Source organism: Corvus brachyrhynchos, unplaced genomic scaffold (genome assembly GCF_000691975.1).
Source record: "Corvus brachyrhynchos isolate BGI_N302 unplaced genomic scaffold, ASM69197v1 scaffold234, whole genome shotgun sequence".
Lineage (NCBI taxonomy): Eukaryota > Metazoa > Chordata > Aves > Passeriformes > Corvidae > Corvus > Corvus brachyrhynchos.
This window is the reverse complement of record NW_008237423.1, coordinates 34,805-47,353: the sequence shown is the minus strand read 5'-3', so window position 1 is coordinate 47,353 and position 12,549 is coordinate 34,805. Positions and strand designations below refer to the sequence as shown.

Below are 12,549 nucleotides of genomic sequence, written 5' to 3'. Positions count from 1 at the left end.
TCAGCAGGAGTCGAGAAGAGATGAGGAAGCTGAAGCAGAGAGAGGTTGCACAGCATCCCCACTTCACACCAGGCTTATCCTGGCTTTTGCTGGGCTTGGTGGCACAAATTTTGAGCTCTTCTGCTTCATGTCACTGATAAGGGGACTAGCTCTGTGAGGCTGCAGAATGGTCCTTGCATTATTCAAAGCCCTGCCCTTCACTTGCCATTACTGTTTGCAAAGAGGTAAAAGGAAAGGAGAGTCTTACTTCATTCCTGGCAGTGCCAGCCCAGTGACTGTCATTATTTCCCAGTAATCCTGCAGGTTTTCCACTGACTTCAGAAGTTGTGGCAAAGAAAGTAAAGAAGTAAATGTCAGCCTAACTGATTTAAATAATACCAATGCCTCATGCTGACAGGGAGCTGCACAAAAACCTGCAGATACCTCACCTGGGCATTGGGAACGGCCTCAGCCACTTTAATAGCTTTCACTTTTAGAAACCGTATTTGCATGCCTCGTCTAATTTCATGGTTTCAAAATCCCTAGATAACAACTTCTTCACTCGAAAAGAATGAAGTTAAAGAGTTATCCTGCATGTACAGGTTGAACTGGTTTTGATGGGGTATTTTAACAGCCTTTCAATGTTAATCTGCTTAAATCTTCACCTGGCTTTTTAATTCAGAGCAAAAATTCAGGCTAAGCTGAAAACACAGCATAGTTACTTTGACTAAGGAAGGAAAGGAGAAAGAAGAAGCAAATAAATATCTCTGCATGGGCTTGGTCTTGCATTAGCATTACTAAAATTACATGCTGCCAGATTCTTTAATGTCTGTGATGTCTAAAATCCAGTTTCACCAGGGATAAAACCTAAGTGAATTGTGTTTGTCTTGTTGCAACTAGCCAAACACCCTACCTTTCTTAACTTTTAAAAAAGGGTTGAATTTTCTTTGTTTTCCTCTAGGATAGAGTAAAATATCCTCAGCTGCTTTTCTTAGAAAGTAATTTCAGTTTAGAGCCATGGAAAGATATTAAAAAGAGCTCCAACAAATGGAGTGGGTGTTTTACAAGCCTACGTGAAGTTAAAATTGTCTGCACTGGTATAAATTCACACTGAGCAGCTTTAAGTATTTCACTTGTGTCACTTAGGTCTCATCCATAATCTGTAGTGTCTTTGAAATGGAGTCTGAGCTCTCTGAGGCTATGTTAGGACTTCAGGCCTGTCGTCCTCCTCAGTAATGCAGCTCCAGTGACCACTGCTAAAGCCCACCATGACTCCTTTTTATCAGGGACAGCGTCCCCTGATTTTCTTCCCATGGTAAAAGGTGCTGGGTAGAGGATGGTGTTGTTCCAGTCTCCCTGTAAGAGGACATGGCTGGAGGATTCCACTGCATTCTGACCCTGGGAGGTCTCAGTTTTGCCCCTCTGAGTCAGTCCTAGTCTCTCTAAAGAGGTTGTGCCCTTAATTTGGGCACATCAGTGAACCGACTGATAAACTGGGGCTGGATCCAGAAATGCATCATCACAAAGGCCGACTTTTCTGATGGGTGGGGAGGCACTAGCAGGTATTTGGCACCTCGTTATCAGCATCTGACACAGTGTCACACTTGGTGGCAAATGTTTAGGACACGACAGAGGCTGTGGGACTGCGTCCACCCCTCACAGTCCCTGCTATAACCAACCCTGACAACTTCGTATTAATGAAATCACGAACTCAAGTGACTCGTGCTGTTGGGATGGATTTTCTAGAAGGCATCAGACCTCTGCTGGAGGTATACTTCTGCCTGAGAGGGGCAGAGAACCCAGTATTTCTAACAAGCATTGAAAACAGTCAAAAGGTGACCCTTACTGAGCTCCCTAACTGGGAAATGAGCTCATTTGATTCTCCAGCCACAGCCTCTCATGCTAAACTCTTTTCTTGGGAGAAAGAGTGCAGGAATTTGGCCATAATTGTACAAAACAACTACTTTAAGAAAGAGCAATAATAAATGGATCTACATTAGCTTTCTTTTAGTTAGAGAAACTAGAGACTAATTTTTATTAATGAAAAATATGAAAAAAATTAATAATAAAATTTTCAAGTTCCTATTTCATATGAGGAACTGTATGACAAAAGCAGTGGGGATCTCAGTGTTGCTGAAGGGAATTGGTGGGTATCTCTAAATATTAAGGCATCATTGGATCTTGGAATACAAATTTAAAAGAGCAATTTGACATTTCACAATAATGTCAAAATTTTGGTCACCATCCAAAAAAAAAAAAAAAAGAGAGAGAGGAGAGAGGTGGCATACAGAGATGGCATATTATTGGTAGATCAGGTAAGAAAGCAGCATATAAGTACACCACTGTTCTTCTTTATTTAGTGAAAAGCTGTCTGACCCAGCAGTTATGTAATATCTCAGCATTCCGTATTTGTTCCCTTAAATATTTTTCATGTGCCTTCAAGGAAGTTTAGGTGATTGAGAAATTACTTTGGGCTGCTTCTCCTGTGTGGTGGACCCAGTGCCTTGGCAAGGACCTGGTGCTGTTGCTGCTGGCAGCTCTGTTATATCTTGGCTCTGCTGGGACCAAGCTGTGATTGGGAAAAGGAAGATTAGCCAGTTTTCCTCCTTTGAGGAAGCAAATCCACCTCTTGTCATATTAAAGGTGCCATACTTAGTTATCATAAGAAACAAGATGTAAGAGAGTATTCTCGTCTGTTTGTTTCACATTTCATTTACTGTGAGAATTACCAGTGAGAATAAACCTCACTCAGGTTTCTATGCCAAGTGAAAGTGTCTAAGTGAGCTTTCAGTACCACTGCTTGCTCCTTAGTACTCACTGCAGAGACCACAGATAAGAGCTTTTCCTTATCTGCATTTGTCCACATGCAGACTGCATGAATTTCAGAGGTAAGAGAGTTTTTTACAGACCTGCCCAGATGAAAGTTAAAGGGCAGCTCTCCAGAGCATCCAATAGCCAACTGGTAATCACAGCTGTCCCAAAAAAGCAAGCTCAAACTAAACAGTTGAGCCTCCACTGTATATATACTGAAAATATTTCCCAATGCTTTCAGAAAAGTCAGAACAAAGGCCTCATGTTGAATGAATATTGCCTTACTTTTAGTAATTAAGAATATTATATATCTTTAAGCCTGAAAGACTCTGCTAAATGAAATTGAATTCGAGGAATACATACACCCTATGCCTCCATATTAAATTGTGTAACTCATTTAATCAAAATAAATTCAAAAACATGGTATTCTACTAAATCTTTTCAATTCATCCTGCGCAACACCACTGACTGCAAAAAAAACCCTACATAAATTTAAAACCAAAAAATTAAAAAATCAGTCAGCAGTTTGTCAGTTGATTCTAGGCCTGCAAAACCACCCTGATATGAAATGGCCATAGAACTTAGAGAAACTCTGCACAGCTAGCAGATGGCCATGGGCTCAACCTAAGGTATCTGTCAGGCTTGCAAAAAATCTTTATTCTGATTGTACTTACTGGTACTGTTATTACTTTTTGCCATCAAGAAAAACAAAAGCCTGCATGAAAAAGTGCTCAGCAGCACATCCCAGTGTTGTGGAATGACTTGGCTGCAGCACCAGATTTCCAGGCACTAGAATTCACCTGGCCATAGCCTGCGGAACACCAAGGATTCGACACACCTTGGACTTGTTGAAATAAGCATATGTGTCAAAGACAAAGGATTACAGTTAAAGCGATAGGAAAGCCTAGAAAATAAAAATATTGGGAGAACTCAACACTTAGACTTATGGTACAAAAGTCATGGACAGGTGTGGCAAGTCCCTTGTCCTCTGCTCAGCTGGGGTGCAACACAAGGTCTCACAAAGGATTTCTGCAGGTAGCCAAATACATGACATTACCATTCAAGTAAGCAAGAACAAAGCTGGGGAACTCTGTGTAAATACTTGTTACTGACTGATCTCTTACACCTTGATGATGCATTTCTATAAAGGAAATAAACCCAAAAAATTGTTCTTCTCTTTGTATATTCAAAAAAGCTGAGAAGTGCAATTCTATTAGTCTTGCTCAAACCTCAGAGAAACGTTTCTAAATATCTATAAAGGCAAATATTAAATAAATGGTTTGCTGAAATAATGCAACAGTTATGGGACTTCATAACACATGCATATTTTTAAAAGAAAGAAAGAAAATACTGGAGGGGGGGAGTAATTTTTTTTTTTGTTAATTGTTTTGAAGTCCATAACTAGAAACACATCATTACCAGTTTGTACTCACATCAACTTTATATCAGAGAAAAGTTTTGTTTGCATAACATTGACAGTAACTATATAAATTTAAGAAAGCAAGTAACTTATGCCAAGTTAATGTCAATTAGCATATGAATGACAATTTAAGGAGGATTATATGATGTATTGCAGGTTTGAAACAACTAAAAATAGAAAAGCTATACAAGCCATAAAAATTGCACAATGTACAACTTTCAGTTCCAGGAAGATTGTGTTTGCAGTCCTTGACTTCAAATGGAGTTGCTTTCTGACTGTTGGGACAGATCTTCTGGGGCCATAATTAATACAGACAGTCCCAAGCTTTCCAAATGACTCAGACGTTTAAAAATATGATATGATATTTGGCTTAAAGTTGTGAAATTTTTATAAAATCATTTAGTATTTGCCTTCCAGTTTTTGAGCTGGTTTCACAGTTTCAAAGTATGTTCTAGCACCTTGAAGAACTTTAAAACTGGAAATAAAGAATCCTGTATAACCAATGTGATACTAGCAATGGGGCTTTTAAAAGACAGGAAAAATCCAAGATGATTAATGTGAGACATGCAATATGGTCATAGAATTCCATGGTGCCTGCTGCAGAGTTCCTTGTTACACTAAGTCCTTACCTCAGGATGCTTATTTTTAACTTATTATGCAAAAAAATTCAGAGAAAATTATGTGCATTCAGGATGTCCTTGGGAATCCTCGACAGTCCCCAAGGGCTTTAACAGCTCTGCAGTTCAGATGAGCCTTTGAAAAACTTTTGGTTTTCATGTTCACATTTTCATGTTTTGAAATAAGTCCTTTTGGTTGCCTCCTGGAGCTGACATCTGCAGAAAGCTCAGGATTGCTTTCCAGCCATGCTATTGCAACATCATGTCCTGAATGTTATTTATTTAGGAGTGTGGCTCCACCTGGGAGCTCCTGCTTGTCGGCAGAACAGCCCATGGTGTGCAGTAATACCTGTGTCGAGGGATGCTTCCAGGGCAGGGGCTTCGCTAGAAGCTAGGTCCGGAGGGGCGAGGAGGGAGTCGAGGGTAGAGATGTCCCTGTGCCATCGCTCTGCTGCTCCCCTGAGGCTGACTGGGGTCCCTGCTGCTCCCTAGAGAAAAGATAAGGCTCAGGGGCCGCACACCAGGACAAAGAGAGAAGCAGCATGTTCTGCTTGTCTGCCAGCTAGCCAGCAGGCCAGCTAGAAAACACAGGATTCCAGATTTCAAGTGGCTTGAAAATACTTATATTTTTTATTTAGAGACTCCCATTGTCTTTATCCATGTGTTTCCAAAGCCATGACAGTGCACAGTGGCCTGAAGAATCCAGAATACACGAGGTGAGGCATTTGCAGCTATGATCCAGTACACCAACCAGGTGGTGAAACCTCACACTCCCTTTGCCTCCAAAGAGCTGCTATCACAAGTCACAGCTTTCTGCCGTAATTTGGCAATCAACACCAAGAAACCCCCTCCATCCCAAAAAAAGCATCCATAATGAGGGAAGGAAAAAGCTGGTAGGTGATGTGCTGGGTTCCTCATTGAGTCAAGCAGTTCTGCAGAATATGTGCAGTGCAATGACACGACATGGTGAAATGACAGCAGAGTATTAATGACACTGCAGGCACTCTGCAGAGTTCTGTCTGCTCAGTGGGAACACAGGACTCCTGTGGCTGGCCGAGCTGGCCAACCTGCAGCACAGCAAGAGATGCAGACTGGTTTCTTTCACAGCCCACAAAGCAAACAAAGGAAGGCTGGGAACATGGTGACAACTCCAAATTGTATGGAGGTACAGAAGACATGCAGGGAACTAGGAGCTTTGTGCCAGGAGAGCTGGGGATGTTACAGGGCATATGGGGATCAGAGCCATCACACTGGAGGGAGGCAGGGTCTCATGTTGATAAAAGCTCATTCTTGCATTTGATTAGTTTGCATAAACAAACAGAATTGTGGATTCCCTGAATTCTGCCCTGACCCTCTTGACTGAGCAGCATGGTTACGGCATAAACAAAGTTTTGCAGGTGAAGCACACTCCAAAGACAGCTGGCATGGAAACATCATAGCCAGTGGGTCTGGGCAGTGCTGTGTCCAGGCAGGCTCAGTGGCAGGACTGGTGGGGCCACAGAGTTTCTGAGGGCCGTGAGACCATGGAGGTCTTTCCTGGGCAAGCAGACCATGGTGTTCTGGGAAGCTGTGATCTTTTTAAAAAAAACAGCAACAATTTTGTTCAACTCTACAAACTGACTGATATTTAAATAATTTATATAATTCTAATAACAATATAGTCATACAAGGAACATTACCATTTAAGGAACAAAGCAGGACTACTGCAGTATCTAAGTTAATAGCAGTCAGAACTGTGTATTAACCATTTGCTCCTTATTTCTTAACAAACTGTATGTGAATTCTTGCAAAATAGTAAGTATCAACTTCGTATTTGTATCTTTTTTTTTCCTTGTCCTGAATGGAAAGAACAAGATCTATTGGATTATGAACAATATAAGGAGAGATACAGTAATGAAATCTTAACCAGCTCTAACACAGTTAAATTGGTGCATACATATTAAGGAAAACTTAGCTTTACATGAAGGTTATTTTATTGATAAATATTTTCGTTTTCTAGAAAATTTGCTTAGGGAACTTCAGTCTTGAGCAACTACTTCTTGGAAAAGATTGAGCACTTACCCATCTATTTATTTATTTATGAATAGCAGAAAACTTTTCCTATATGTGCAAGAATTCAGGTTAACATGCTGTTATACCCACAAGCCCTGAATCACATCTCTCATGACAATTTACAAGAAGCAAAATAGAGATAACTTGTATGAGGCACATGGGATTTACAGCAGTTAATTCTTTGCCCTCTGAAAAGTTTATCCTTCAAAAAAATTCAGTGACAGTTTTCTCATTAATTTGAATGGAGGAAGGATCAGGACTACTGCCTTTAAAGGTTAATGTGCAACTATCTAGATCTGAAAAAAGAAAATGAGTCATGTTTCACAATGAAGAGCTGAATTTTCAGTGCAATTTACACAATGTAGGAAACAAAGAAGAGTTTGCTGTCAACTAGTGCATACTAATTATTAAGATGCAAAAGGGATGGACCAAGGCTTAGTAGGTCAAATTCTGACTTCATTTGCCTTTACTCTTCAGAGTTTAAAGATGTTACTCTGGATTTCCATCAGCCTAAATGAGATTGAAATCTGATGTTCTGTAAGCAGAAAAGTGGCATTATTCACAATTCGCAGAAACCTTGTTCACAGAAGACATTGTATAAAAATAGGCCCCTAAGGGTACTTTCCTTCCACTGTTGATTGTTTTAAAATAATTTTACAAGTGTAGTAACTGCACCTATATCTTCCCAAGAAGAGACATCCTGGAACACTGATAGGACTTAAGTAATTTCCATCCTCTGATACCTGGCCAAGCAGCAGGATAAGGTAGATGGGGTATATTCTTTGGAAAACCTTTTTCTTCATTAAACATTAAAATATCTCAAGATAATATTTATGCCTATACATGTCTTCTTAATATTAACTAAGTGGTGCCACAGTAAATATGGTGAGCAAAAGAAAGGGTCAAGATGAATATAGTGATATCTTATTAGTTAAAATATTCTCCATTATACAACAGTGTGTTGTACTAAAAAGCCCGTGGGATTTTGCTGCTGAGTTGAATAAAGCTGGTATTTCACACACAGACATCACACAGGTGCATCAAAATGCTCCTAAACCCCATGTTAGGCTAATGAAAGACAAAGCTTTGGTTGCAGACTTTGCAATTACTAGCCACTTTAACCTAGCAGGGCTGCAATAACATCACAGCCCTTTGCAGGATGAAGGATGAAGCAGGATGCTTCTTGGACTGCCTTTTGCATCCCAGTTGTTGAGAGTTTTATCATGTGCACTAAACAGAATAATTTTTGTTTGTTACTCTCAGCAGAGTAATAAGAAGCCATTGATTCTCTGTAGATTTGTTTTGGAGAAAGCTTCTCATCCTTCCTCATTCACATACACATGCTCCTCTCCCCCAGTGAAGCAGGGATCAGGAAACGAAACCTAGCAGAAAGCTGAAGTTTTCTTTGGCACATTTGCCAAGATACCCTAATGAAAGAGATCAGTTAAAGTCCCCCTATCCTCATTGATCTACAAGCCACTGTTCCCAGGAATCTCAAAGGAAAAGCCAGGGAAACCCAAGAGCTCTCAAAGCTGCTTTTCACTCCAAGCTCCAAGCCCCAGGGGCCACACTGGGAATAGTTCAACAAAGGGCAAGTCCTTCTGGATAGACAGTCTGGTGGGCTACTGTGAAGATCTGGCTGTGCACAGCTAGTCAGAATGGGACACAAAATGAAGCTGATTTTGTCAAGCACTCTACACCCCACCAGCACCACTGGACAAGGCTTCAGGATGCATGAAGGGCCACCTCCTTCCCAGGATCCACCAGCCACCATGGGGGCAGGAGGTGTGCGACAGCTTCCACTATCAAATCAGCCCTTTGACTATCATCAGAAATGTTTGTTAGAATTACAGTTCCATTTAATGTATTGTCAGTGCCCCAAGGACCCAGGACCCCACACCAGCCCCCCTGGGGCCATCAGCCCCAGCCCCAGGATTGCCACAGCTGGTCTCCAGCTCCACACTACCCAGCCCTGCCCTGCTCGCCCATGGATGCCACCAAGGTGGGCCCACAGCCCATCCCAGGCTCCTCTTATCTCCAGGAGTGTACCTGATGCCAGGGGCTGGGGCTGTCCCCACCTGTCTCCCTCAGGTCTCTGGTCCCCAGGGGATTGCCCCCCCTACCCCCATCCTCAGAGAGCAGCCACACCTGCAGTGTCCTGACATGTATTTCCTCAATTGCCTACTTAACTGCTTGTGTTCAGGGTTGGGATTCTCCTTTGCTCTTGTTCAAGAAATTGCTTGTATTTTAAAAGCTTTTCATTTTCATCGATCTTCATATGTGCATGTAGTAAATTAAATTTGTGCTTCCCTTTTCCTATAGTATATTACAAAAGCTTTTTTGCTTTCTGCCACAGGGCAGAAAAAGTCTGAAAAAGAAATCAGCATGTTTATTCCTGAGAAAAGAAGGACTATAGAAAAACAAATGCTCCCCCAGTATCTCTCCTTTACACTTACAGAGACATCCTACTCCAGTGATCCTGATCCCAAGCACTGGGATGTCAGGCTCAGCATGACTGGAAAAAAGTTTCTCTCTGAAGCTCCCTTTGAAACTTGATTAAACTATCAACTCAATAAGAATTAGAAGTCAAACAGCCAAAAAAAGGTTGCTGTCACAGTCTTAACAGCTGGCAGACAGGAGTTTCCTGGAGTTTTCCAAGAAGCTATGGTACAAGAGACCAGGGGATAGTGGATTTGACCAAACATCCTTTTCTCTGTGGCCTGGGAGGTGGTGAGATCAGTTGTACCCACATTCTTTTTGCTTTCTGTTGGCTCACACCAACAGGAGCACTGTGCAGATACAGCTCCAGGGAACCAACCCTCTGAACTTGATAACTGAAATTTCTTCAGGGTAACATGTGAATGCAATTGTTGCTTCTCCAGGAAAGGTTCATCACATATTTTACAGTGTTCATAGGAATATTCCCAGTCAATAATTGTCAAACAAACTTTCAAAATGCCAGACTCATTTCTTCAATGATTACTGTCACAAATCTAACCAACTTCATGCAATGGTGGCTGAGGATCCCAACCAAATAATTTTCATTTATTTCCCAGCTTATGGTTGAAACCCTAAAACCTTTCATACTGTGATTTCAATCAACAACTTGGAGAGAAAACCCCACATTATTTCTAATAAAGATCCCCTTAGAAGATTTCAAAACCTTCACTCAACCTCCTAAATATTTGGCACAGCACATGCTTGCAAGCCTGAAATTATTACTCTGTTTGCTATGGTTTCTTTTATTACTCTATTATACAAGACTGTTGTACCTTGTCATTTGTAGCACATTACCTCAGACTTGTTCAGGTACAAAGATGGACTTCTGGGATGATCAGGGTAATCGAGAGCCTATCATATGAGAAGACAGAATGAAGAGCTTGGCTTGTTTAACTTGGCAAAATAAAGTCTGTTAAGGGATCCAGTTGCTGTGTATAAATATATCAGAGAGGCAAACATCAGGGAGATGGGAGAGCCATTTCAATTAAATGACAATGTTGGCAACAGAACGCAGTGGCACAGATCAGCCAGAATTTAACCTATGCTAGAAACCAAAAACAGGTTCTCACAGGGAGCAATGAGATTTGGGAGCAATTTTCCAGTTGGAGAAACAGCAGCAAAAATCCTAAATGCACTCACAGTGGAACTTGATAAGTTTATGAAGGGGATTATAAAACATGATTCCTGAAATATTATAACAATAAATTTGATCACCCATTAGATCCTTTCCAGTCCTGTGTTCCCATATATCATGCAGATTCTGTACACTTCAACCATGCATGCTTCAAAACAAGATATGCCAGCATACTTTATACGGTTCAAGCTATTTAAAAACAAATCAAACCAAACCAAACCAAACAAAAAACTCTAGCCAAATAGTTCAGTTTAGTAAGTGTATTTCTTCAGGGTACGGATAAAACTTAAATCATTTTCTCTCCCACAACGACAATAAATTCAATAGAACCCAAATATATTACAAAATAAACATCTTTTGTATTTCGTTGTCCACCACTGAAATTCCTAAGATTATTGATAATTAGTTCTACTTGTCATCTAGAACTGTTTAAGGTTTATTACAGTTTTTATAAAATATTTTATCCATGGCTTTAAAACCTTTGCAGCTGAAGTTCAACTGTTATTTATGGTATTCTGCTCTAAGCTATAAATTAATTAAGGACAAGAACATTTTTGTGCTAATGCATTTTATGTTGGAGGGTATCCAAAAGATATAGCCAAAGGAACAGAATTATGATTGTTTCTAATTTATGTTGGTCATAGCATGGGTTGAACACGTGAGAGGAAAGATTTTTTTAAAAACAGAGCCGTCTGGTTTTGGAGATACTTCATTTTTTTTCATGCTTAAAAGGTTTCTTATGCTGAGCTTGAAGTAAAAACCCATGAACTTCTACAAAGCAGAAAATTTCTTGGGTAAAAAAAATAGTTTGTAAAAATCTACTTCCACCAAAAGCAGTAAAATGGTTACCTAAAAATTAATCATTTATTAAAAGTTCTTCTTTCTAAATGCACACTCATACACATTCACACAGAGAGCCCCCATGAACAGGACCAAACTATAGCCATGATAGTACTACACATATTTTCACTTTCCTGTAGCTCCTACTTGAAATTTTGATGAAAATGCCAGCATGCTATCTTCATATAAATTATACTAGCACCGTGAAGGCAAATTTTACTACAAAGATGCCCCAAAATTACTATAATATCATATCTTAGGATACTTAATAAGATAAAATTCTGATTCACTCTACTCTCACCTAAGATGGCTTGGGGTTTCCTGGTTTTATTAGTTCACTGTTTTAGCCAGCATTAAAAATTAGTTTAAAATCTCTCACCTGTTGTTCAGTTTCTTGTGAGCAATGCTGAATTCAGGTCTCAACATTCAGCATTATATACTCAGGAAGAAAGGATCCAGAAGAATGGAAAACATGTCTCCATTGTCATCAGTTAATGGATGGCTTAGGACCTGAATTACTGACTTCTAAAATATTTTCCTATCTTATATCCATATTCTTTTGAAAACATTCTAAGTTTCTGACTTTAATCAAAGGTGGTGAAAATCAAGAGCCCATTTACATATTTGTTTGTCTCCATAACTTTGCATGAATTTCTTCATTTTAAGGGGTTTTTTTTACCATATTCACTTGGATTGCACATTCACTTGTGTTGTGAAGGAACAACTTCTCTAGCCTCTTCTTACTCAACATCCTTCCTTCATGCCTCTTTACACTTTCTTCTCTCAAGTAAACAATCACAGTTTCACTTTTGACTCTGACAATGCTGGTGATTTTCATCATAGCCTCTGTTCCTATTCCCATTTGTGCTGGTTTTGGCTGGGACAGAGGTACTGTTCTTCACAGTAGCTGGTAAGGGGCTGTGTTTTGGATTTGTGCTGGAATCAGGGCGGATAACCCAGGGAGGTTTTCCTTACTCTTGAGCAGAACATGGACAGAGTCAAGGCCTTTTCTGCTCCTCACCCCACCCCACCCCACCCCATCAGTGAGGAGGCTGGGGCACAAGGACTTGGGAGGGACAGGTGACCCCAGCTGACCAAATGGACACTCCATACCATATGGTGTCGCATTCAGTATATAAAGCTGGGGGAGGAAGAAGTAAAAGGGGGACATTTGGAGTGATGGTGTTTGTCTTCTC

The 12,549-nt window shown here is 40.4% G+C and overlaps 1 protein-coding gene across 3 annotated transcripts in view; it reads right to left on the bottom strand.

Moving 5' to 3' along the window:
• The window catches only part of FILIP1 (filamin A interacting protein 1), a 108,177-nt gene that overhangs the window by 74,478 nt on the left and 21,150 nt on the right, over positions 1 to 12,549 (bottom strand). For 2 of the 3 annotated variants that reach the window (XM_008631241.2, XM_017731069.1), the window contains exon 2: positions 5,177 to 5,315. The exons of the other annotated variant lie outside the window; for it this stretch is intronic. The gene's annotated coding sequence lies outside the window, so the exon portion shown is untranslated. The remainder of the gene's footprint in view (positions 1 to 5,176; positions 5,316 to 12,549) is intronic. 3 annotated transcript variants of the gene reach the window in all.